This window comes from Chelonia mydas, chromosome 1 (assembly GCF_015237465.2).
Source record: "Chelonia mydas isolate rCheMyd1 chromosome 1, rCheMyd1.pri.v2, whole genome shotgun sequence".
Classification (NCBI taxonomy): Eukaryota; Metazoa; Chordata; order Testudines; family Cheloniidae; genus Chelonia; species Chelonia mydas.
Genome location: NC_057849.1, coordinates 310,032,210 through 310,057,489, shown reverse-complemented (window position 1 = coordinate 310,057,489; position 25,280 = coordinate 310,032,210). Strand labels below are relative to the sequence as shown.

The 25,280-nt window shown below is 43.6% G+C and overlaps 1 protein-coding gene across 12 annotated transcripts in view; it reads left to right on the top strand.

Annotated features, from left to right (window-relative positions):
- Positions 1-25,280, top strand: part of PANX2 (pannexin 2) — a 63,477-nt gene that overhangs the window by 11,511 nt on the left and 26,686 nt on the right. For 4 of the 12 annotated variants that reach the window (XM_043550731.1, XM_043550679.1, XM_043550650.1 and 1 more), the window contains exon 2: positions 1,187-1,265. The exons of 7 other annotated variants lie outside the window; for them this stretch is intronic. The gene's annotated coding sequence lies outside the window, so the exon portion shown is untranslated. Of the gene's footprint in view, positions 1-1,186; positions 1,266-23,907; positions 24,792-25,280 lie in introns of those variants that run through there. One more of the 12 variants, XM_037889022.2, reaches the window with a different exon arrangement.

Here is a 25,280-nt window from a genome sequence, read left to right as displayed (position 1 = left end):
AACTTCTATAGTTACTAATATAATAGACAGTATCTCCTTATCACTGTGACATATAAATATATCATTCTGCTTCTTTCCAGATGCAGAAAAGAAATGTATTTGACTACTTTTGTCTTTTGTGCATCACAATTGACAATTTTTCCATCCTTATCTAGTATCAGACATTTACCATTTTTAGAATTTTGTTTGCTCCTGATCTATTTAGAGAATTCCTTCTTATTGTCCTTTACCCCATGGGCCATAGTTGTGTTGTTTGTTTGTTTGTTAAATTGATACCTTTAGCTTGCTTCCCTTTTAAGCTTTAACTTTCCCCAAAGACTTTAGTTTTACACCAGTGGTACACATACCACAGTTGAGAACTTCAGTTTTATGATATACATTTAAACAAATTTATTCAACTACATGTTTGACAAGAATCGGAATAGAAAATACCACAGTGTGCAGTACAGTCAAGTTAACACTGCCATAAGAACCTAAACTTTTGCTTTTCTGGATATTTTTGTTTAAAGTTAACAGTGCAACCTTAACGTTGCATAATAACTTTTTTGCATTTCATATATATTTAATTTCCTCGCTACATATGTATAATAAACTGTGAATTGCAGTTCCATCTAAATATTGATTATTTCTCAAAAATGTGCATTTTAGTTACTATGAAAGTCTACGTTATATACAGTCAAATGCTGAGGAAACTTGTTCGGAATTGGACAGGAGGAATGAAATACCATAGACAACACATCTAGATGGAGAGAAAAAAATGGTCATAGGTAGGAGTTGAACAATTAGCATATTTGGCCAAATCATTTTTATGACAGCAGACCTACTATGTGTATTACAGTTCAGTCTCTATTGTTGTGCGTAGCGGCCTCAGCCAGACTGGGCCACACTGTGCTAGACATTGTACAGATTTAGGCTCTGATTCTGCAAACACAACATTTACTTCCCTTTACTACAGTGAATAGTTCCATTGATTTCAATAGGATAATGCACAATAGTAAAGTTAAACATGTGTATGTTTGTAGGATTGAAGCCATACAGACCAGTTTAACGGCAGTATATGATTTAAATTGATCTGTCCTTATACAAGGTACAGAAATGCATCTGTTTTTCCGAGTAAGTTTTCATGTACACAGCTCAGAAGCAAGCTCCTATGAGATGAATACTCTGTGTAACTTTATCCTAACAGGTCCTGCATATGGCATCATTTATTCTGAAAGCAAGGAAAAATATTGGAGACATGAATAAAAATAAATCGGTGCACTAAGGTATGACTTTCAATAGCTAAACAGAATTGAGGACACTGTAGCTCTCACAGCCAGATATGCTGTCTGGATTTTGGCACCTCTCCAGATTTAGCATGTAGGTTGAACTGTTTGCAACATAAAAAAAAGAGTGTTTATTCAATAATTCTCTGGTGTAAGATAAATAAAGGGTTCATTTGAAACCATCTCAGGGCTTGTTTACACAAGAAGCGCTACAGCGGCGCAGCTGCACCATTGCAGCTGCACCACTGTAGTGTGTCTGGGGAAGACGCTCTATGCCGACAGGGGAGGGCTCTCCCATCAGCATAATAAAACCAACTCTGCAAGAGAGGCTCTCCCACCAACATAGCACTGTCCACACCAGCGCTTAGGTTGGTGTAACTTATGTCGCTCGGGGGTGGCTTATTGACACCCTTGAGTGAAGTAACTTATACTGACAAAAGTGGTAGTGTGTACAAGCCCTCAGAAGCAGCTAGAAACTGTCATTCCTTCAGGATGCATCAATGAGCATTGGTTTTTGTATGTTTGTAACTTGATATTCTGTTGGAGAGCTCTGGTAGGCAGCAAGTGTCTCTGGAACCAGACAGACTTAAAATAAACTGAGATTGAGAGGTAATTCTATCTTTTACTGTTAATAAACTCAGGTCCCAAGCCTGAAAAGGCTTATGTATCTGCTTAACTTTGTAGTTAACTGTACTGTGAATAGACCCACTGACTTAGTTAAGCTGGCACATATGTTTTTGCAGGATTGGGGCCTTAGTTATATTTCTAACGTGTTTTGACTCTATTTTTATAGAGGGAGCAGCAGTTAAAGCTGCATAATGGTTTCTGGTCTCACTTCTTGTTTTCAATCATTCATAACTTTTTGGGTAAAAATTAGTCTGAGGGCTTCGCTACAGTGTGGCAAAATGTGCCGGATGGATGTGATGTGTAAAGCGCACTAATGTACTCTGCACTAACTGCTCCATATACACCCTGCTGGAACACTCTAAAAGATACCCAGTCTGAGTTAACGTAGTCCTCCTGTCTGGACTATGTTAACATGAACTATGTTCTACCTTTTAGAAGAGTGTGCTAGCAGGGTCTAAATGGGGCAGTTAGAGCATAGCATGTTAGTGCGTTTTACAAATTGCAAGCCTCCAGTGTGCTTTGATGGTGCCATGTAGAAAAGCCTTGAGATTTTTCATGTTTGGGCTCCAGTCAAGGCTTTTGGGCAAGTATGATAGTACAAGAGAAAGAAACTCAGCTGTTTTTGAGCACTAGGGCAGTAAAAAAATGCACTTATTATTTTAAATAGTTCTTGTTAGCTCTTCTATGGCAATAAAGGTAAGTATTATTTCTGTTTGTTTGAGCAGTTCTCCACTAGTTGCCTTGGTGCCAGATGTGCCTTTTCCCATTCCCATGGAAATTTCCCTAAATTTGAACAGGTTATAAACCTCCAAAAATATCACAGTTCACACATGCTCAATAGAGTCTTGTTTAGAGTTCAGCAGCAAAGTTCTCTGAAGATTCCATCTGCGCTGAGCATGGTCAATTCCAGGGTTGCAGGGGCTGACCAGGATTTCCCTACAACTGATCCTCCCAACTGCTGGGGCCTGCTGTGGCACTGGGAGCAGGAATGGGAAGCAGCAAAACGGTCTCTCCTGTGCTCTCAATTCTCCTGGTGCTGGAGGTGCCCAAGCAGAGAATGAAAGAAGGAGAAGGCAACTTGATTTGGACTTCAGAGCAGTGAGAAATGTGGGGCGGGAGGGCAGGGAGAGGAGCAGAAGGGGAGGCAAAGCACTAGGGTGGGGTGGGGTCAGAGAGCAGAAGGACAGTGAGAAATGAGCCAGTGGGGTGGTGGAGAGGAAAAGGGGGTAGGAGGAGAAGGATGGGGAGAATAGAGGTGCAGAGGGGCAGGAGCCAAGAGATGGGAGGGTGAACAGATAGGAGCAGATGGGGAGGGGGCCAGAGCTGGGATGGTAGGGCACATAGGAGAGGAGGACAGGAATAGGCTGTACAGGGTACACTGTAAGCACTAGACCACACTCTCCTCCCAAACCTCGAATTAAACCCAGGACCTAAGTCTCTACATTCCTTGGCTGCCAGCAAATACCTGTGAAACCAACTGGCAAAGTGTGTGATTCATCCCCCTCTCCACCCCCAGTGGCTGGTCCATATATGGAACAACAGTCTGATACTGATACCAGTTAGTCATTTAGCTCACATAAGAGTCATGTATGCAGAAATTCTAGTGGTAATTCAGTTTAAAATGGTTCTGCCTTTTGGAAACTGGCTTAGCACTCTTATACAGGAGCAATGTTGCTATTACAGTTTACATGGTGGTTAGTCATTCTGCATCTAACCTCTTTCTGAAGAGAAAAATATCTCCACAGATATTATTCCCAACTTATTTGGATTGTTCTTGACTATACAATTTCCTATATCTCAGCTGCTGTATCACTAGGCTTAGGTGCAATGTCCTGGGTTCCAAATTTTGGGAGCTCTGAAAATATAAATATTAATGCAATGCAGTGGATACTAACTAGTCCCACCCAGTTCATATAAATTTCATATGAAAGCAGCAGTCTTCTGGTTAAAGGACTGATATGAAATCACTCAGAAATGAGACCCACTGCAGGTTTTGAATGTATGATTGCTTTAAATGATGTTTCACATGTACTAAATATGGGGGAAGATTTCAGTTAGCTAAAATAAAGTTTTGGTCCTGAAATAAATTCAATTTAAAAAATAGTGCACTTGCATAGTTTTAAAGGTGGTCTGCTTTGCTTGATTTTTGTCACGCTGAAATACTGAACTATATACCAATCCATGGTATTCCCACACCTTGTATGCTGTGTGCAGTTCTGGTGACCCCATCTCAAAAAAGATGTATTCGGATTGGAAAAGGTACAGAGAAGGGCAACCAAAATGATTACTGGTATGAAACAGCTTCCATATGAAAAGAGATTAAAAAGACTGGGACTGGTCATCTTAGAAAAGAGACAACTGAGGGGGAAATACGATAGAGATCTATAAAATCATGAATGGTATGGAGAAAGTGAATAGGGAAGTGTTTACCCTTTTAGTTAACATAAGAATCGGGGGTTACCCAACAAAATTAATAGGCAGCAGATTTAAAACAAACATAAAGAAGTACTTCTTCACACAAGGCACAGTCAACCTGTGGAACTCCTTGCCAGGGGATGTTGTGATGGCCATAAGTATAACTGGGTTCAAAAAAGAATTAGATAAGATCATGAAGGATAGGTCCATCAATGGCTTTAAGCAAGATAGGGAGGGATGCAACCCCATGCTCTGGGTGTCCCTCAACTTCTGACTGCCAGAAGCTGGGACTAGATGACAGGAGATGGATCACTCGAAATTGCCCTGTTCTGCCCATTCCCTGTGAAGCATCTTGCACCAGCCACTGTCAGAAGATAGGATACTGGGCTAGATGGACCATTGATCTGACCCCGTATGGCCGTTCTTGTGTTATATTCCAAACTTAGAATTAAAGTTACTAAAATGTATGAAGCCTGTTGGCAACTGCAGAATATTAGTTAGTGCTAAGGCCTGAGTTCTGCCATTAACTTAAATGGAAACAAGAACAAGAGTCTGATCCTCTGGTAGGGGAATAAACCTCAATCTTGATGCAAAAATGGTTATTAATTTATAATTTTAACTTATTACAAACTTGCCTTTGCCTTTACTGAATTTTAGGAGATATTTACAATTGCTTTCATGCGTGTGATGCTTAGAGAAGAATAGTTCACTTGCTTATGCTTTAGTTGCTTATTTTATTAAATATTATATTCAGGTTAATTAAAGAAACTGCTGGGAAACCTCTGCTTTGTCCCAGTAAGTGACTGGTATAAAAGACTTCAAGAATACTTCCTCCTTGGCCATAGATCTGTCTTTATCCCCTCCCAGTTTGATTGTGTAAACTCTGGAATGCAACTTTATTACTTCTATTTTGTTTTAATATTCTATATTGTTTTGTTTTATATTATGGTAGAAAGATATAGCTAAATGTTAGTTATTATTATTTGGTTTTCTCCCTGCATAGAGTATTTGGTAGGTTCTTGAATTGTGGGTGAAGCTACTACACACTGTAATCTTGGGAATTGCTTGGTTGACAGGATTGTCTCCTCAAAGAGCAGGACATCTCCTCCTACTTAAGGGTTAAGAAAATATTCTTCTAGGATCTCAAAGAGAAGTGATGTGTAGCACTTGTCAAGGCCACAAAAGATAAGCCCAGAGCATCTTGTCACTCCTACTCCCCTTCCTCTCTTCACAAAGAAAAACCTCAGTTTTAAACCCTCACAAAGAACTCTAGAAAAATTCACAGAAAATCATCCGGAAAATGATTTATTTTATAAATGTTCAAGTCTTAATTAATTTAACTTCAAGGAAAATATATGTAGTTGGTTCTTTAAATGCTTTGCTATAAGCTTCTTTTGTGATGTTCATTTGTAAATGTCTTGTATCTAAATGGAGAATCTAAGGCAACAAACTTACCGATACCATTGCTTGGTGAATAGTAAGATGTTTTATTTCCGAATATGGAATCAAGTGACCTTGCTATAACTAGTGCCTAATATGAAGAAACCATGAGTATAAAATATTAATTGGCGAATTAGTTATCTAGCAATGCTAGAAAGCAGCTTCCTCACCAAACTCAGGAAGACAAGAAGATCCTCTCTCAGGATTGTTAAGAAGGAAAGGCAATAACTTATTTGATGACTAGAGAGAGATTAAAGACTCTCTCTGAGAACTATTTAATTTTAACATGACAATTTTAAAAGATGAAAGAGAGAGAGATGAGATGATTTTTGCAAAAGAATTGCCAAGCAATTTGACTTAAACTGTATTAATTTTAATGGGATAATGAAATGCTGTTGTAATTTAAGATAAACAACTTTTCCTGTTCAGCAATTGTTTGAACAGTGTACTCCAGAGGGGAGACATAAGCTAAGTTTGGTAAACAGAGACAACGTGGGATTTAATTTGAATTTAAGATTCTTAGTATTCACTAACTTCCCAGCCTAAAGATCACTTCTTAAAGTGAGTTGATGGGTTTACAAGAAACGTTGCTATTTGATCATTTATCTCTGCCTATTATAAACTGTTTGTTAGACATGATGAGCCAAACAGGAGTCATCAATCCTTAAATGAAATTCCCTTGCCCATCTACAAACTTTTTGTTTTCCATAATATATCAGAAAAGGACTCACTACTGATTGGCTTATTTTGGTTTTCATTTACGTAAAGAATGAAAGATGAAAGCACTCCACAAAGAGCTATACAGAAGTGATTGCGACTGAAATAGCCATTGTTTACTACTTGTTTGTGGGTTTTCCTCTTTTCTTTTTCTTTATTATTAAAATATTTTATTTGTCTTTAACCCTGGTGTCCCACAAGGCACTTAAAAACATCATGTGACTGAAACAGTGTGATGCAGGAGGAGAGGCTATTGAATCCTTGGATTGGCACAAAGAGAGACTGTTATTAAGATCAGGCCTCTACCCTTTCTTGTTTCTTTAGGCTATAAATTTTTGGATAAAATTGCTTGTTACTGACACTTTAAAACACCCCTTTTTTACTCCACCCTGTGAAATTATGAATGCTGCCTGGGAGGTGCTGAATGCCTTGATACTACACAGGTGTTCAGAACCTGGCAGGACGGGGCCTTTATTTTGTAAACTGCAATCTGGAGATTGGAAGGATATCACTGGCTAAAGCCCTATTCAGCAAAGCAGTTCAGTACATACTTTAATTCCCTTAGTCAGAATTTGGAATTTTCTAACAGGAGAATGGAATAAGTAGACATTATTTCTCTGGCAACAATTAGAGACACTGTCAACTCAAACATGAAATTACTTTTTCAAATTTATTTGCTCTTGTTTCACATAATATTATATATTGCCAAAATTGAAAGAAATAAAAAAAGTTCTTTTCTAATTTGTTCAGTGTTATTTTCTGCACTTGACAGTTCTCTGTATAAAGTTTGACTCAATTCTGTGTTGATAGTTTCACTTCCAAATCGCATGTTAGCATGCACAATTTTCCTACACACTCTAATTCTGTGAACATTTACTACCATGAGTAATCTATCTGCCTAAGTAGGCAAGGTGGGTGAGGTAATATCTTTTAATGAACCAAATTCTGGTTGAGAGACACGATTTGGAGCTACTCAGGGTATGTCTACACTGCAATTTAAAACCTACAGGTGGCCTGTGCCAGGGGACTCAGGCTCATGGGATTCAAGCTAAAGGGCTCGATCAGGGATCGAGCTAAAGGACGATCAGGGATTTCCCCATCACCCCACCCCTCCAGTGGTCATCTAGGCAGTGTTGCCAATTAAACCATTGGTTGGAAATTTGAATTGAAACATTTGTTAAAATACTCATACCTCAAAGGATAATAGGCTTGAAAAGGATGAACAAAAACTAGCTTCTTCACACAGCTATTGCTTTTATGACCATGTCAGCGCATTCGTTTCGGCGATGTTGGCCTAGCTAATAATTTCAAATTATGATTTGTAAGCAAGGTCTGATGCGCTCTCCCGTGACAGCTAGTGATGAGCTGGAGGGTGGTGGAGAATGTATTTACCTGAATACACCTACTCTGCCTAGGTATCCAGCAGACAGAGCTGTGTTGCCCAAGTGATCAATTTTGGCTGCTGTTGGGTTACAAATAACTTTAGTATTGAATGCGGGGGTAATGTTGTTGTTCTTATTGTATGAGTAACGGGAAACAGAACTGTACTTAGCCTGTCCTGATTGAGGGGGTCACCCTCAGTGCTTAATTTGTGCCAGGCCTGAGCCGCCCAGCACCTTTAGGCTTGTCAGTTCATAGCCCCAGGACCTCTGGGCTTGCCACTCAGTTATGAAAGTAAAAACTTGCTTGAGGCCCAGTACCTAATTGCTTGAGCCCCAGAACTACTTTCATTACAAATTAAGCACTGGTCACCCTGAACTGAACTGCATTCACTAAGCAGGGGGTTTGCTTGCCAGATCCCAGTAGAGAGAGAGAGAGTGTGTGGGACAGGTGTTTTGCTTGGTGGTGTGGGCTCTGCTTAAGAAGCACTATTTGACCTGCCCCTCTCCCCTCTGTAAAGACAGAGCTTATTAGGCTCCATAGAGAGTCTTCTGGGTTTTTTTAAGTGACCACTAGAGCTGAAATCACTGATAATCAGGTCTAAGTGCTTACAGCTGCTGCGGGACAGTGTTTCTGTGGAAGAGACGGCCCAGGCTGCACTGACAGCGAGGTTCCCCCACTGAGAGTTGAAGTCGCTGAGAGCTGGGTGGATCCTCGAGACCAACTCACAGGCGTCACAGCAGCAGGTGGCAGCAGAAGGTGATGGCACAGGGCCATCAGCAATGGAGCAGGGGAGTGAACGGGAGTGAATGGTGGCACAATGAAAAACAGCAGCTAGAGTGAGCAACGAGCAGCTGGAGGAATAAGCAAGATGGCTTCTCCCTCCCATCCCCCAGGGTGGGAGGTGAACTCCTGTGAAAACACCTGTAAACTCTAGATCTCCACTGACCAAGGACAACTATGAGTGGGGTGTGGCAGAGGGAGAAGGGAGGGGCACGGTAAAGGAACATTTGTTTGTTGGACTATGTTTTAGTGACTTCGCTCCTGAATGCTAGATTTGTGACTGGGAAACTTATATAAATATACATTTCTTAGTATACCAAGATTTTTAAAATGCATTATTTGCCAAGGTCGTTATCTCACATTGTCACTATCCCAAGAAGTTGTTATCTTGGGGAGTTTCTGTACTAAACATTTGTATTTTTTACCGAAGGAAGGAACAGAACAGGCCATCATTGGGTGATCCATCCCCTGTTGTCCATTCCCAGCTTCTGGCAAACAGAGGCTAGGGACACTCGGAGCATGGTGTTGCATCCCTGCCACCAAGGCTAATAGCCATTGTTGGAGTCATCCTCCATAACTTGTCTAGTTCTTTTTTGAACCTTCTTATAGTCTTGACCTTCAAAATGTCCCTTGGCAAAAAGTTCCACAGGTTGACTGTGCATTGTGTGAAGAAGTACTTCCTTTTGTTTGTTTTAAGCCTGCTGCCTATTAATTTCATTGGGTGAGCCCTAGTTCTTGTGTAATGAGGTGTCAGGATTCCCTCCCCACTCTGAACTCTCGGGTACAGATGTGGGGACCCACATGAAAGACCTCCTAAACTTATTTCTAGCAGATTAGGTTAAAACTTCCCCAAGGCAAAAATTCTTTGCCCTTAGAGGGTACACTACTACCACCAAGTGATTTAACAAAGAATCAGGGAAAGGACCACTTGGAGTTCCTATTCCCCCAAAATATCCCCCCAAGCCCTTATACCCCCTTTCCTGGGGAGCCTTGAGAATAATATCCTAACCAATTGGTTACAAAGTGATCAGACCCAAACCCATGGGTCTTAGAACAATAGAGAAATCAGTCAGGTTTTTAAAAGAAGGATTTTATTTTTTAAAAAGGTAAAAATCACCTCTATAAAATCAGGATGGAAAATAACTTTACAGGGTAACAAAATATTCAAAAACACAACAGAACTTCCTCTAGGCTTAGTTTCAAAGTTACAAAAAACAGGAATAAACCTCCCTCCAGCAAAGGAAAAATTCACAAGCAGAACAAAAGGTAATCTAACACGCCTTGCCTGGCTTTTACTTACAATTTGTAATATGAGAGAGTTTTTTAGGATGGTTTATAGGAGAAGGAGTTTTCTGACCTGATGCTTCTCTGCTTCCCAAGAGAACACACCAAAACAAAGCCGTCGCCCTAGCCCCCGCCCAAGATTTGAAAGTATCTTCTTTCCCCATTGGTCCTTTTGGTCAGGTGCCAACCAGGTTATTTGAGCTTCTTAACCCCTTACAGGTAAGGAGGAATTCTAGGCTACCCTTAGCTGTATGGTTATGACAGAAGGAGTAAGTAACATTTCCTTATTCAGTTTCTCCACACCAGTCAACATTGTATAGACCTCTATCATATCACCGAAGTCGTCTCTTTTCCAAGCTGAAAAGGCTCAGTCTTTTAAATCTCTCCTCCTATGGAGCATATTTTGTGGTATTTGAGTGCCAGGCTGTAGATTACAGATTACTTGGTGTGTGTGGGGAGGTTACTGGATCTATGAAGGTAGATGTGGTGATCTGTGGGTTTCTTGTATGTAGTTGTCTGTGGGGTTCCATTGTTGAAGTTGATCATGGTGTACAGGAAGTTGATGCTAGTATGGGAGTGTTTAGAGAGATTTTAATGGATGGGTGGTCCTTGTTGAAGTTGTGGTAGAAATCTGTCTGGGAACTTAAGGCATCTGTTGAGAAGACGAAAATATCATTGGAATTTCTCTGGCATATCATTGGTTTCATGGTGCATTTGTCCAGAATTTTTTCTTCAGGGTGGCATGAAGAGGTTGACATATCTGTCTAGGTAGTTCATGACTCCCATCATTGAAGCATATGGGTGCCCAGTCCCACTGACTCCAATTTATGGAATGGGACCTAACAATCTATTCATACTTGAGCTTTATGCACCATTTTGGCTAGCCCCAAGCAGTAGTGACAGGATGAGATATATTGACTAATTCTGTAATGACACAACATTAAAAACACCTGCGCCACATGCCAGCAGTTGCAGGTTCTGTCCCTGCCATGCACAAGGCAGAACCAAGCATACAGAAGTGGCTGGAAGGGTGTCTCTCCACCCCACGACCTCTGTAGGGAGCCAAGATAGTGGTCAAAGAAGGTCTCCCTTTTTCTCCAACGCCTTTCACAGAACAAAGAGGAAGATGAATGGAAAGACTGCTGGTAGATGGAGTAGAAGGAACTTGAAGTTGATCCTTTAACTACTCTGCAATGCTGGAAGGCCAGCATAGGCTGCGGGGGAGGGCAAGACTGGGTGCAGGGGGAAGGAACTAAGGCCACATAACTCATTCACATTGAAAAGCGGAGAATTAGAGGCTGGGATCAGGTGCTTCCGCTGGGGGACTCCTCTGCAAGGTGAAGCAGAAAAGAAGTACCAGGAGACAGAGGGAGCAGACTGTCCCCAGCCACGTGCATGCACAATCCTCTATTGTTTTTGTGGTTTGCAAAAAACCATTTAAAAGCAGGAAATCAAACAACAACAAAAGAAGTGAAGAAAAAACATTAAAGGGGACTCAGGCAGGTGCACTTTCTCTAAATGCTCAATGCAGCTGTTGGTATCTCTTTTGATGGAGTAGATTTAAAATAGTATATCATGCAGAATTTGTTTTTTAAATCTTTCATCTCTGCTTGGCAAGTAACTAACACAGCTCAGTGGAGAGTCACAAAGAAAGTAAAAAGGATGAGGGCTCTTAAGAGGAGGGTGGGAAGGAAACACTCAGGTACCTACTGGATTGCAGAGATCTGAGCTGTAAAACTTCAAAGAGAGGAGTGTGCTGCTGCAAACTAGTCCCCTACATTCAGTTTGTAGATGCCATGTAGCTGCATCTCATCAGCAGCCACATCTCGCTGCTAACAGCCACGGTCACATCTCATTTTCAATAGCCATTTCTCGCTGCCGGTAGGCACAGAGCCTTCGCTTACTGCCAACAGCCTTGTCTCAGCAACAGCCATAGTCACAGCTCATGGTCAGATTCATAGATATTTAGATCAGAAGGGACCATTATGATCATCTAGTCTGACCTCCTGCATAACGCAGGCCACAGCATTTCCACCACTCCTACAAATAAAACACCTCACACCTATATCTGTACTATTGAAGTCCTCTAATAGTAGTTTAAAGACTTCAAGGAGCAGAGAATCCTCCAGCAAGTGACCCGTGCCCCATGCTACAGAGGAAAGCGAAAAAACCTCCAGGGCTCTTCCAATCTGCCCTGGAGGAAAATTCCTTCCCAACCACAAATATGGCGATCAGCTAAACCCTGAGCATATGGGCAAGATTCATCAGCCAGATACTACAGAAAATTCTTTCCTGGGTAACTCGGATCTCACCCCATCTAATAGCCCATCAAAGGCCATTGGGCCTATTTATGAATATTTAATTACCAAAACCATGTTATCATACAATCTCCTCCATAAACTTATCGAGTTTAATCTTAAAGCCAGATATGTCTTTTGCCCCCACTGCTTCCCTTGGAAGGCTATTCCAAAACTTCACTCCTCTGATGGTTAAAAACCTTCGTCTAATTTCTAGTCTAAATTTCCTAGTGGCCAGTTTATATCCATTTGTTCTTGTGTCCACATTGGTACTGAGCTTAAATAATTCCTCTCTCTCTCTGGTATTTATCCCTCTGATATATTTATAGAGAACAATCATATCTCCCCTCAACCTTCTTTTAATTAGGCTAAACAAGCCAAGCTCCCTGAGTCTTCTTTCATAAGACAAGTTTTCCATTCCTCGGATCATCCTAGTAGCCCTTCTCTGTACCTGTTCCAGTTTGAATTCATCCTTCTTAAACATGGGAGATCAGAACTGCACACAGTATTCCAGGTGAGGTCTCACCAGTGCCTTGTATAACGGTAGTAAAACCTCCTTATCCCTACTGGAAATATCTCTCCTGATGCATCCCAAGACCGCATTAGCTTTTTTCACAGCCATATCACATTGGCGGCTCATAGTCATCCTATGATCAACCAATACTCCAAGGTCCTTTTCCTCCGCCGTTACTTCTAATTGATGTGTCCCTAGCTTATAACTAAAATTCTTGTTATTAATCCCTAAATGCATGACCTTACACTTCTCACTATTAAATTTCATCCTATTACTATTACTCCAGTTTACAAGGTCATCCAGATCCTCCTGTAGGGTATCCCTGTCCTTCTCTAAATTGGCAATACCTCCCAGCTTTGTATCATCCGCAAACTTTATTAGCACACTCCCACACACTTTTGTGCCAAGGTCAGTAATAAAAAGATTAAATAAGATTGGTCCCAAAACCGATCCTTGAGGAACTCCACTGGTAACCTCCCTCCAGGCTGACAGTTCACCTTTCAGTAGGACCCGTTGTAGTCTCCCCTTTAACCAATTCCTTATCCACCTTTCAATTTTCCTATTGATCCCCATCTTATCCAATTTAACTAATAATTCCCCATGTGGCACGGTATCAAATGCCTTACTAAAATCTAGGTAAATTAGATCCACTGCATTTCCTTTGTCTAAAAAATCTGTTACTTTCTCAAAGAAGGAGATCAGGTTGGTTTGGCACGATCTACCTTTTGTAAAACCATGTTGTATTTTGTCCCATTTACCGTTGACTTCAATGTCCTTAACTACCTTCTCCTTCAAAATTTTTTCCAAGACCTTGCATACTACAGATGTCAAACTAACAGGCCTATAATTATCCAGATCACTTTTTTTCCCTTTCTTAAAAATAGGAACTATGTTAGCAATTCTCCAATCATACGGTACAACCCCTGAGTTTACAGATTCATTAAAAATTCTTGCTAATGGGCTTGCAATTTCTTGTGCCAATTCCTTTAATATTCTTGGATGAAGATTATCTGGGCCCCCCGATTTAGTCCCATTAAGCTGTTTGAGTTTCGCTTCTACCTCAAATATGGTAATGTCTACCTCCATCTCCTCATTCCCATTTGTCATGCTACCATTATCCCTAAGATCCTCTTTAGTCTTATTAAAGACTGAGGCAAAGTATTTGTTTAGATATTGGGCCATGCCTAGATTATCCTTGACCTCCACTCCATCCTCAGTGTTTAGCGGTCCCACTTCTTTCTTTGTTTTCTTCTTATTTATATGACTATAGAACCTTTTACTATTGGTTTTAATTCCCTTTGCAAGGTCCAACGCTACTTGACTTTTAGCCTGTCTCACTTTATTCCTACATATTCTGACCTCAATAAGGTAGCTTTCCTTGCTGATCCCTCGCTTCTTTTACTCCCTATATGCTTTCTCATTGCCGATGGCTACAAAGTCTCATTTCACTTCCCAGCAGCCTCACAGCCATATTTCACCGTCCCCTCTGGCCTCCCACAGCTCTTTGTCTGCCCTTTATAATGCCAGACATTTACCTATGGGACAGGATGAGATGCTCAGTAGAGCAACGTTAAAGCGAGTGGACAGGAAGGCAGGGATGATGCTGATGTTGGAAGGTGTGTATCAGCAACAGCAGCAGGCAGATGCCCCTGTGAAGATTGCTGAGCTAGGTCAGCAGATAATGTTCAAAATTGCTTCTCAGAAAGTGAATCCCCTTCTTCATAGGGTATGTCTACACGATGAAGTTAGGTCGATTTTTATAGAAGTCAATTTTTAGAAATCCATTTTATACAGTTGATTGTGTATGTCCCTACTAAGTGCATTAAGTCGGCGGAGTGTGTCCTCAATACCATGGCTAGCATCGACTTATGGAGCGGTGCACTGTGGGTAGGTATCCCACAGTGTCCGCTGTCCATTGGAATTCTGGGTTAAGCTCCTGATGGGGCAAAAACATTGTCGCAGGTGGTTTTGTGTAAATGTCATCAGTCGCCCCTCCCTCCATGAAAGCAGACAATCGTTTCGCACCTTTTTTCCTGGGTTACCCATGCAGACACCATACCACGGCAAGCATGGAGCCCGCTCAGCTCACCGCTGCTGTTGTGAGCATTGTAAACACCTTGCGCATTATCCTGGAGTATGTACAGAACCGGGCTAAGAGACGCCAGAACGAGGACGATTGTGATGAGGACATGGACACAGACGTTCCTGAAAGCACAGGCTGTGGCAATTGGGACATTATGGCGGCAGTGGGGCTGGTTGATACAGTGGAACGCCGATTCTGGGCCAGGCAAACAAGCACAGACTGGTGGGACCGCATAGTGTTGCAGGTATTGGATGATTCACAGTGGCTGCAAAACTTTCGCATGCATAAGGCCACTTTCCTTGAACTTTGTGAGTTCCTTTCGCCCGCCCTGAAGCACAGGAATACCAAGATGAGAGCTGCCCTGATAGATGAGAAGCAAGTGGTATTAGCCCTGTGGAAGCTTGCAACGCCTGACTCCTACCAGTCAGTTGGGAATCAATTTGGAGTGGGCAAGTCTGTGAGGACTGCTGTGATCCAAGTAGCCAATGCAATCACTGATCTGCTATGAAGGGTAGTGACTCTGGGAAATGTGCAGGTCATACTGGATGGCTTTGCTGCAATGGGGTTCCCTAACTGTGGTGGAACGAGAGACGGAACACATATCCCTATATTGGCACCGGGCCACCTTGCCAACCAGTATATAAACCACAAGGGGTTTAATGTGCTTCAATGTGCTGCAAGCCCTGGTGGATCACAAGGGATGTTTCACTGACATCAGCGTGGGATGGTCGGGAAAGGTGCATGATGCTCACATCTTTAGGAACGCAGGGCTGTTCAGGCAGTTGCAAGAAGACTTACTTCCCAGACCAGAAAATTACCGTTGGGGATGTTGAAATGCCAATAGTTATCCTTGGGGACCTAGCCTACCCATTGCTCCCATGGCTCATGAAGCCGTACACAGGCAGCCTGGACAGTAGTAAGGAGCAATTCAACTATAGCCTCAGCAAGTGCAGAATGGTGGTAGAACGTGCCTTTGGATGTTTATAAGCTCGCTGGCACTGTTTGTTGTCTAGGTTAGACCTCAGCGCAGACAACGTTCCCATTGTTATTGCTGCTTGCTGTGTGCTCCATAATATCTGTGAGAGTAAGGGGGAAACATTTATGGCGGGATGGGAGGTTAAGGCAAATCGCCTGGCGGCTGATTTTGAGCAGCCAGACATACCAGAGCGATTAGAAGAGCACAGGTAGGCACGCTGCGCATCAGAGAGACTTTGAAAACCAGTTTCATGACTGGCCAGGCTATGGTGTGACAGCTGCATGTGTGTTTCTCCTTGCTGCAAACCCACCCCCTTTGTTGATTTTAATCCCCTGTAAGCCAACCACCCTCCTCCCTTCGATCACAGCTGGCAAAGGAAATAAAGTAACAATTGTTTTGAAACCATGCATTCTTTCTTTATTTAATTTAAAAAAAAAAAGTGAGATAACTGACAAGATAGCCCGGGTGGGTTGGGGTGCGGGAGGAGGGAAGGACAAGGCCACATGGCTTATTGTAGCCACACTACAAATCAAAACTGTTTGAATGACAGCCTTCTATTGCTTGGGCCATCCTCTGGAGTGGAATGGCTGGGTGCCCAGAGCCTCCCGCCCTGCGTTCTTGGGCATCTGGGTAAGGAGAATATGGAACTTGGGGAGGAGGGCAGGTGGTTATACAATGGATGCAGCAGGGGTCTGTGCTCTTGTTGGCTTTCCTGCAGCTCCAACAGATGCTTCATCATGTCCGTTTGCTCCCCCATGAGCCTCAGCATCGCCTCCTGCCTCTGCTCTTCACACTCACTTAATGCTTTCCTGGCCTCTGCCACTGAATGCCTCCATGCATTCAGCTGTGCCCTATCAGTGCAGGAGGACTGCATGAGCTTGGAAAACATGTCATTGTGAGTGCAGGTTTTTCGCCTTCTAATCTGCGATAACCTCAGGGACAGAGATGATAGGAGGAGCATAGGAACATTTGCACCTGGGGGGGAGATAAAAAGGGAGAGTAAAATTTAAGATGATACATTTCTGAGAACAAAAAAGGGAGACTTTCACAGTGAATCAAGCAATTCACAGCATATGTGCTTTAGGTACAAGGTCGCATTTTGCCTTTTATATGGAGCACCTGCCGGTATGGTGATACATCACACACGGCTGGGCAACAGAATTCGGTTTCCAGGCAGCCATGGTAAGCCTTTTGGTATACAGGGTTGGCTTCTTATGCATAGCATGTGGGAATGGTTTCAAACTGCAGCACCATCCTTTCCCAATGGGTTGGGCTTCACATTTAAAAGGAGGGTCTGCAGTTTTCGGGTGGATGTGCAGCATAAACCCTCCTCCTCCCCCCACCACATGGCTATTCTCTGGGATAATCTCTTTTAGCCAAGCGCAAACAACCCAGCATGAACGGGATCCTTTTACTGTTCCCTTACAAAAATTCCCCTATTTCAACCAGGTGACCATGAATGATATCACTCTCCTGAGGCTAACACAGAAAGATAAAGGCCGAAGGTTGCTTGAATGCGACCAAAACCCAGGACCATTCGCTGCCATGCTTTGTGCCGCAATGATTCCAGACTACTTGCTACTGGCTCGGTGTGGTAAAATGTCCTCCCGTGGAAGATGAAATAAGGCAGCCCTCCCCAGAAACCTTCTGCAAAGGCTTTCAGAGTACCTCTAGGAGAGCTTCATGGAGATGTCCCTGGAGGATTCCCGCTCCATACCCAGACACATTAATAGATTTCTCCAGTAGCTGTACTGGCCGCGAATGCATCCCAATTCTTCAGGGCAAATCAAACATTAAACACTATTGCTTTTAAACCTGCCTTGGGAGGGTATTGGCTCCAGGGTGATGAAAAGGTCCTGGCTTCCAGGGAGAACGGATTCACCACTTGCCTGCTGCACATTCTCCTCCTCCTCATCCACAAAATCCTCCTCCCTGTTGCATGAGACTCCCCCCTTGCAGGTGTCCATGGACAGTGGTGGGGTAGTCGTAGGGTCCCGCCCTAGAATGCCATGCAGCTGATCATAAAAGCGGCATGTATGAGGGTCTAACCCGGAGCAACCATTTGCCTCCTTTGCCTTTTGGTAGGTTTGCCTGAGCTCCTTAACTTTCATGTGGCGCTGCTGTGTGTCCCTGTTGTAGCCTCTCCACCATGCCCTGTGCGATTTTGGCATATATATTAGCACTTCTTCTTTTTGATCGGAGTTCGGCCTGCACAGATTCTTCTCCCCATACAGCAATCAGATCCAGTGTCTCCCTTTCGGTCCATGCTGGAGCTCGTTTGCGATTCTGAGGGGATTGCATGGTCACCTGCGCTGCTGAGCTCACCACGCTAACCAAACAGGAAATGAAATTCAAAATTTCCCTGGGTTTTTACTGTGTACTTGGCTAGTGCATCAGAGTGTCCAGAGCAGTCACATTGGAGCATTCTGGGATAGCTCCTGGAGGCCAACACCGTTGAATTGGGTCTGCACTCCCCCAAATTCAACCCAGAAGGGTCAATTTTAGCACTACTTCCCTCACTGGGGAGGAGCACAGAAGTCTATTTTCAGAGCCCTTGAGGTTGACAGAATGGGGTTGGTTGTGTAGGTGCAGTCATTTTAAAATTGACCTAACGCAGCTAAATTCAACCTAGCCCCATAGTGTAGACCAAGGCATAGGCACAGGGGTACAAATTCTGGAAACTGGAGAGCTCCCAGGCTGAATTTGCTACTCTGACCGTTCCCTAACCCGAGCACTTGCTTTTTAATTTCAGAAGTGTAAATTTCAAATATGCAAACAACATCTGACTAATTTTAATAGTTCTTATTAAAACAAGATATAAATACAAAAATATAAACATCTATTTTAATACAAAAATTTAAATGGTGATTTTCTTTATTTCCTTGTACATTATTTCAATTGTATAATTTAAAAATGACAATCTTAGCAAATAACAATTAGACTGAGTTATTCACTCACGTGCATTAATATAAATATCACAATTCTATGAACTTCATGCAGATGTACTCTCTCCTTATTGTTTAAGATCTCTTGATTGTTTCTGTCCAGAAGGCAGGACACAGCCACCCACCTCCTACAGGAGTCACACATTTCCATAGAAAAGTTATACATTTTAAATTGACACAGAATGGATTATTCAGAAATGTTTGAATTAGCTTGTACATTATTATAAAATTCCCATTTTTGAACTTTTTCTAGTTAATTCATACGATCTTCACTTTCTACATACATGAGATTGATAATCAGACTATCAGCACCACGTGAAATTTTTATTAGCATGGAATTATTACCACAAGCATGATGATCTAGGCTATTCCACAGTGTCCGTGTTTATATGCTACTCTCTGGGTACTAGACCATGACACCTGTTCTTGTGCTAGGGACAGCCATTTTGTGTTTCCTTATTTACCCTACCATATGCTGTACATACACCCCAATTTTTTGTTTCTCACCAACATCCCATCTTCATTGTCATTTTGGCAATCAATGTAGTTGCAATATCTGCAGTATTTCTCCAAGCTGATTGCAAAATCAATTATTTAACTAAATGATTCTGTAGTGAGGAAGACTATGAAAAGAGAAATCTGATGTCTTCTTGAGTAATGTCCCATAGGTGTTCCACTTCATCAGGTGCAGATGTGCCCTGTGCACCTTTGATTGGAGATTTTCGTGAGCAATGTCTATTCAGCCCATGTATGCTCCCTACACACCCTCGTGCCCGAGCTATATAGAGCTGCACAGATGAACTGCCCTTGGTTCTCTCTCAACCGCCTTGGCTTGAGACATAGCTGTAGTGTGCCCACTTCCAGTATGTCTTGTCTTACTGTCTTTTCTCTTTATCTTAATAGTAGCTTAGTGTTTAATTTTAGTAAGAGGAGTGCCTTTTTTCCTCTCTTCTCCCATCAGGGAGACTTACCTTCTCGGAAGAGTATGCTCAGCTACTCAGGCTTCAAATGTCCCAGTTAGAGACCACCGTTCCAAGTGCATCCACTGCCTTGGAGAATCACACATCTCACAGAAGAGTAACTTCTGTTTAACCCTGAAATCTAGGGCCAGGAAGAATCAGGAGATCAAACTGAGACTTATGATGGAATGCTCCCTTCACCAGAGGTCAGAGCCAGGTCAGGAGAACCCTTCCCCCCCCCTCCCCGTCCCCACCCCGGTATATCGGTCTCTGAGCAGATCTAATGCCCCTAAGATCTCGCTCCATCGCTACCCCAAAAAGGGAAAGATGTCAGAGATCTCCAAAGGCCCCAGGAAAATGGGCTGTGACTTGCCGCAGAATGTGTCTGCTTCAAAGAGATCTCTTTCTTCTACTAAGTCAGCAGTCTCAGAATTGTTGATTTTCTAGATCCAGTAACATGGAGGCTGCAGGCTCCTCTGATACTGCCAGGGCCCAAAACCCAAGAAGCTCCAAGAGCAAACACAGCTCCAAGCGAGTCTCAGTACCAACCGGACATAACAGGGATGACAAGGAAAAACATTCCTCAGACAAAATACATGTCTTCCACTGGTACTACCATTGATACCATACAAATCTAAGCATCTACCTCCAGCACCTCCATCAGAGCACTCTTAAACCCTCAGTACCTGAGTTTCCATAGAGACCATCAGCGGCGGCTATCCCTTGATAGGAAGATGATATCTGCCAGGAGAAAATCATTGATGAGACTTAAGATGACTGAGGAGTCCAATTCATGCTTTACAGGTATTTCCAAGGTTGCTTGGAAAGAGCACAGCTGCTGGCTGGGATGCTGTACCCTTTCCTTCCCCCTCTGCCATTTCTCAGCCTCTTAAGCAAGGCAATTCTCTTCAAAACAGGCTGAGACTGGATGTATGATGTGATGCCATTACAGTCTCTTGCTAGCCAGCTCTTCCCAATTCGTGGAGTCAATGCCTCCCTTCTAAAGATATACTTTCAGGGTGTCCTTGTAGCATTGCCTCTGTCCCCCATGGATCTCTTACCATGATTAAGTGGAGAAAAAGAGGACTTGCTTCAGACGATGAATCTCAGCCATCTGCACACAATGACCAGCCCAGTGAGGTTGATATTTCATAATCTTTGCCTCAACACTGGTGATGTTAGCTGCAGAGAGAATGCTGGCATTGGTGTGATGGTCTTCCCATCTGATATGGATAATCTTCCTAAGACAGTGCTGTTGGTACCACTCCAGATGCTTAAGATGGCTTTGGTACGTCACCCATGTCTCGCACCCATAAAGAAGAGTGGAGATGAGTACTGCATTGTTGACCCGGACCTTAGTTTCCATCCGCAGATCTCTGTCAATGAAGACACGATGGAGCAACTTTCTGAAGGATATACTGGCACAATGGATCCTATGTTCAATCTCCAGATCAAGATTGGCTGTCTGGTAGAGGTGTCTACCAAGCTAAGTGAAATGCTCAATGTTTTCCAGGGGTTCACCACCGATGAAAATTTGAGGGAGAATGGGGCCAGGCTCGTGGAGCACCTTAGACTTCCCGATGTTGAGGGAAAGTCCCAGTTTATGATCGGCACCTGAGAAGAGATCTAGGGTAGACTGCAAGTCAGCCTTGGTGTGTGTTTAAGGATAGCACAGTTATCAGCATACTGAAGGCCATTAATAACTAGTGAGCTGTAGCTCATGAAAGCTTATGCTCAAATAAATGTGTTAGTCTCTAAGGTGCCACAAGTACTCCTTTTTCTTTCTGGAGGTTAATTAGTGCATCAGGAGAAGCTGATTAAGGGTAATGAACTCAATTGGCCCATCAGTCCAGGGCTGATAAAACGCACAGGAAGGAAGTGTAAAGGGGAGAATGCTGATCTTGCTGAGAAGACTTAAACCCTAGCAAACACTGTAAATAGGTGGGAGCATGGGGGACTGTGGTTATATTGGTGAAGGGGACTGGAAATGAAGCTTTACTCAGAAGCACACTTGGAGGACTCTGAGTAGTTTCTGCTGGTAAGAAGATGGGGTGGAGCAGGGCCCTTGTGACCATTATCAAATTCTACTGTGAGTTCCTTTATTAAAACATATGATTTTCAAGCTTACAGTTAAAGAAGTCTGCACATAAGTTTATGCAGGATTGGGGAATTTCTTAAAGATAAAATTTGTTTTGTAATAAAAGAAAAATCTTACATATTACTGGAAGACCAAACCACTATTGCATGTAATAGACATGACCTAATATTTCAGATATGTAGAGGTAACTCAGTGGTTGCAGTACCACTATGCAAACTAAAGCCTCTATCCAGAAAAAAAAAATTAAACTAGTGCTTACCTTTGTGATACAGATATTCCTATTAATAGCAATGTCATGTGAGTCTAGGTAGTCAAAAACATATATCTATGTTTAGTAAAAACTTCAGTAGAATTTTTGGTTTGGGGAGATATTTCAGATAAGGTAGTATGGGGCCCTTCATGAATTTCAGGAGTAAGTTCAACACACAAGTGGTGACATGGAAAAGCATTAAGTTGGTGGAGAAAGGCGAAATAACAGTTTGAGAAAGGTAGCTCTCCTAGGTGGATCAAAGAGAATGAGGAAAAAGTCTTATGACAACCCAGAAAAACGGATAGCATTGAAGTTATACAGTAGAACCTCAGAGATACAAACACTAGAGTTACGAATTGACCAATCACCACCCACCTCATTTGGAACTGGAAGTACTGGATACAATCAGGCAGCAGCAGAGACAAAAAGAAAGCAGGTACAGTACAGTACTGTGTTAAACATAAACTACTAAAAAATAAATGGAAAGCAGCATTTTTCTTCTGCATAGTAAAATTTCAAAGCTCTATTAAGTCAGTGTTCAGTTGTAAACTTTTGAAAGAAAAGCCGGAATGTTTTGTTGAGAGTTAAGAACAACCTGCATTCCTGAGGTTCTGCTGTATAATGACAAAGAATAAACTTGTGCTGTACAAAAGAAAATAAATATAAAATTGTAAACTAAAATCACAATAAGAACATGGGAAATTTTACATCAGAAAACATTTGGAGATGTGACTGCTTAACTACTAGCATTATTATTTTCTGTGATTATTTGCTATTAACCCCATAAATTAAGTAACATAACAACATCCATCTGTACAATGTTAACCAAGATATATGATAGTGTGCTAAGGACAATAAGTAAAAAATACTGCTTTTTAAATAAATGCATTTTAGGAGTGAACCTATGTTTTGAGCAGAGTGACAAGGAACAGTCAGGCAATCAGAATAGCAACTATGACACTTCTGAACAGATATGACAGACATATTACACCTATGTAAACTAACAGAATTCTTTTAAATGCCAAAAAATGTATGATATTTTTTTTTGTGTGTTGTGTGTATGTTCAGTATTGCTAACTCCCCAAACCTTCAAAAAAAGAGTCTGGTTCCCAAAAATCATGAGATTTGTTTAAAAAAAAAATTTTTTTTAAATGTTGGGCTCTTTTAAATCTACCTTCTGGCTGTTGAGCTTTCAGGGTGCACTTGCTTCACATTTCAAGCTTTTCTCTAAAAGCATAAGGGCTAGAAACTTAATATTTTTAAATGAAAGCTGCGCTCTCCTGTAATATGATTCCTGGAGCTAGGGTTGTTAAAAAGTGCAAGAGCTGGAGAGCCTGAATATTGTACTGAGCCAAGTCTCCTTTGGCGGGTCATTGCATCGTTTCAGATAATGAGCTGCTTTCTGTAGGCACTGAGCTACTCTCTGCCTTTAACAGCACAGCCTGGGAAGGGGAGGCTGAGATCAGCCAACCAGGAACTCAACCTCTATGCTGGCCTTGCCCTATTCTGGCCATCAATGTAATCTGCTCACCCCATGGTTGGTAACTTTTCTCCCCTCGACCCCCTCCTTATCCCCCAGCTTCTGCCACTCCTCCTGCAGTCCATCGCCTCCTTTCTCAGCCTCATCTCCTGCACCGTCCCCAGGGCCCGATTAACCTTTTGTGGGCCTGGCGCCAAACTTATTTGTGGTCCCCCGGGGGAGCAATGGAGCTGAGACTGGCCAGGCTTCTGCACCAGTCCCAGGCGCCTTAGCTCCGGGGAGACAGGTGGGGCCCCCCAGATGGTGGGAAGCAGAGACTGCCTGGAGCCGGAATTGCACTGGGGTGTAGCCCGGGGCAGAGATGAGCAGGGGAGCGGGGCTGAGGAGGCAGCAAGCGGGCAGGCCAAAAGGATCAAGTGGTGGGTGGGGGAATCCAGCGGGGTATCGGCCGCAGTGCAAGCGGAGCAGGCCAGGGCCCCGTCTGAGCATGTGCCCGGCTCCATGGAGCCCCTGTAAACCGTAGACTGACGTCCCTGAGTCTACCCATCTGGCTCCCTCCCTCCATGTCTCTGACTCTCCTCTGGGCATGCTTTGTCCCCCTGCACAAGCGCTGCCCGCGCCGCCCCTGTGATTCGCGCCCGCTGTCTGAGGAAGGCGGTTCTGAGGACAAGGATGCCCAGGTAGGGCAGCCCCCCCCCCCCCCCCGCTTCAGGCGAGGCTACTGAGCATGCTCGGCAACAGCCCAGTACCAAACCCGGCTGCTCGCCCCCCAGAGCCGTGCTGCGGCGCCACAGCCCCAGCGCGAGGCAGCGCGAGCTCTGCAGCCCCTTCGTGCGCTGTGCTCGCCTGGTGACAGCCAGCGCCGCTCCCAGCTTCCCCGCCACTGCAAGTGTCCCCGCCGCCCCTGCTTCCAGCTAGGCGGGCTCCAGATGTTCGGTCTAACAGCGGAACGGACCTCTTGCGTTCAGCCCATTCGCCTTTGGGCGGCAGCCTCCTTCCCGCCGCTGCAAGCCCCTTCTTGAATCGCTCTGCGCGTCGCTGCCGCTCGGTGCACATGGAAATTTCTGTGCAAGCGCCTTTCAGCAGCGGCAATAACAAGCACCGATAAATTACCCCCCATTCCCCCCAGTTTGGGGGTGATTGTATGACTGTGGGAGGTGCGGTTCCTCCTCCTGGCACGGGGAGAGGGGGTAAGTTGTTTTCGCCTCTGCAGTTATTTACAACGTCACCGTTTGGGTCACACCATCCGCTTGGAGCTGAAGAGACCAAAGTTACAAGGTAAATGCCCTCCTCCCTGTATCTGCAACACTTTACCTGGGGCAGCCTGGCTCTGGCCGGCTTTTATTGCGTGGCTGTTTATTGCAGAGCTCGTTGCATTGTTCTTGTCACTGAATGCCTTTGCCCACCTCTCACGGCCTTTTCTTGCAGGGCTCTTCCCTGAATGTTATTGCACAGCTCGCACTGCCTTGCCTGTGTTGCTCTTTGATTTCTCACCGTGCGGCTCTGGTTGCACCATTGCCCCGATCCTATAGCTCTGTTGCATCGCCCTGCTTGCCTGGCTTTCCCGGGGTGCCGGTGCGTGCTCTCCCGTGCAGAGCCGCGGAGCATGCCCGGGATAACTTCCGGGCGGCAGACCCGCAGTCTCAATAGGAGCAGCATCTCCTGCGAGCTAGAGATGGTGCCACTGCTGCAAGCCCGCCCGCCGCCCCACCTGCCCGGGTCCCTGGCTGCGGCTCCCATCTGCATGGGCTGTTTTCATTGTCGGTG